A 2,357-nucleotide genomic window follows, 5' to 3' on the forward strand; every position below is an offset into this window, starting at 1 on the left:
GCGGATCGGTGTGGACTTGTTGGGCCGAAGGGCCTGTTTCCACGCTGCAATGTAATGTAACCTAATCTAACCTCCTCCCTCACTTGCATCCAAGCCACGAAATGATCTTTCCACATCCGACAGAGATTTAGCTGTCGTTCCACACACGTCATTAACAGTGTCTGTTGCTCCCAGTGTGGTTTCCTCTACCCCGGAAAGACCAGACGCCAATTTGTAGAACATTTCAGAGAACACCAGGGGGACATAAACATGAAAAAGTCGCACTGCTCCATGACCGAACACTTTAAACCCCACCTCGCGTTCCGCCAAGGACATGAAAGTCCTGTGCCTGCTTCACCTCAAAACCCTAACTATGCAATGCCCGGAGGAAAAATGCCTCAACGTCCGCCTTGGGGCTCTCGTGCAACACGGGATAATTGCAGGTTTCACCAGATTCCTCATTTCCAAACTTCCATCTCCTCAATGCCCTCTTGAAATGCTCAGCTTCCTTCTTACCTATGCACTTCACCCTCCTCTCCGACCTATCACATTCACACCCACATTCACCAACCTATCGTATTCCCAACTATACCTTAGCCCAGCCCCACACCCCTCCCATTTATCTCTCAGCCCCCATGGGTCACATGCCTCATTCCTAATGAAGGGCTTATGCTCAAAATGTCGATCCTCCTGTTCTTCAGATTCTGCCTCACCAGCTAAGCTTTTCCAGCACAGCACACTTTGACTCACCCCTCAGTAATGGAGAATTTGAGGACTGCAGTTGGTGGAAAGTCAGATGAGAAAGCTCTGATCCTGGAAAAGCACAGCAGGTCAGGCAGCATGCGAGGAGAGGGAGAGTCAACATTTTGTGCATAAGCCCTTCATCATGAAAGCATTAATTTCTTCCATGATGCAAAGGATATTGAGAACTGTACTTGCTCAGGAAGCATCACTGTGTATAATGCCGCATGGAGAGCATCTGTGAAATGGAAAGCAGTCAATTCATTGGTTGAACAGGACATTATGAAAGGGACAAGTGGAGATGATTTACAAACTGTTTGAAGTCCAAACGTAAGGGTAGATAAATCCCCTGGGCCAGATGGGATATACCCGAGATTTCTCCAGGAAGCGAGTGAAGAGACAGTTGCGTCTATAGCGAAGATATTTGCGTCCTCACGGTCCACTGGAGTGCTGCCATATTTTGGAGGTAACAAATGTTATTCCCTTGTTCATGCAACGGAATTGGGATATCCAGGCGAATTGCAGTCGGGTAAGTCTTATATCAGTGGTGGGCAAAGGTTTGGAGAGATTTCTGAATGGAAGGATTTATAATTACTTACAAAACTGCAGTTTGATTTGAGATAATCAGCGTGGCGTTGTGAGGGGGAGATCATGATTCACAAACTTTTCCGATTTCTTTGGAGATGTGACAAAACACATTGATGAAGACAGAGCAGTGTATGCGGTGTGCATGGATTTTTGCAAGGCCTTCGATAAGTTTCCCCATGGTAGGCTTATTGAGAAAGTAAGAAGGCATGGGATACATTGGAGCCTTGTCTTATGGATAAACAATTGGCTGGCCCATAGAAGAAAGAGTGTGGTGGCAGATGGAACATATTCAGCCTGGAGCTCGGTGACCAGTGGAAATCCACAGGGATCTATTCTGGGAGCTCTGCTTTCTGTGAGTTTCATAAATGACTTGCAAGGGTGTGTTAGTGTGGAAGGGTGTGTTAGTAAATTTGCCGATGATACGAAGGTTGGTGGAGTTGTGGATAGTGTGGAGCGCTGTTGGACGTTGCAACGGGACATTGACAGAATACAAAACTGGGCTGATAAGTGGCAGTTGGAGCTAAAACAGGAATAGTGTGAAGTCATTCACTTTGGAAGGTCTAATTTGAATGCAGAAAACAAAATTAAAGGCAGGATTCCTGGCAATGTAAAGGAACGGTGGGATCTTGTGTTACGTGTGCATAGGTCCCTCAATGTTGCCACCCAAGTTGATAATGTTATTATGAAGATATATGGCGTGTTGGCTTTCGTTAGCAGGCTAATTGAGTTTAAAAGCCGCGAAGTTCTGCAAGACGTGAACTATAATTTTCAACTGAACAGTAATTGCATCATCTCTGAAAACAGTTGGGTTGATTCCATATTTACAGAACTAAAATATAAGCTGTCAACATTTTATGACAAAAAATGATGAATGCATATTTTTATATTGCATAAAATACTTTCTATCTGAACATTGTTTTGATCATACTTGCTTTTTCATTACCAAATGAAAACCTTGCCCCTCCAACATTTGGAAAGTGCTTGGCCTCTGAATGATTTCGTGTTCAGAGTGAGCAAAAATAGAATGATTAAATAGAAATAACGTTCTT

The sequence above is a fragment of the Chiloscyllium plagiosum genome, unplaced genomic scaffold (genome assembly GCF_037043375.1).
Source record: "Chiloscyllium plagiosum isolate Xiang-an unplaced genomic scaffold, Cpla_swu_hap1 HiC_scaffold_48, whole genome shotgun sequence".
Taxonomy (NCBI): domain Eukaryota; kingdom Metazoa; phylum Chordata; class Chondrichthyes; order Orectolobiformes; family Hemiscylliidae; genus Chiloscyllium; species Chiloscyllium plagiosum.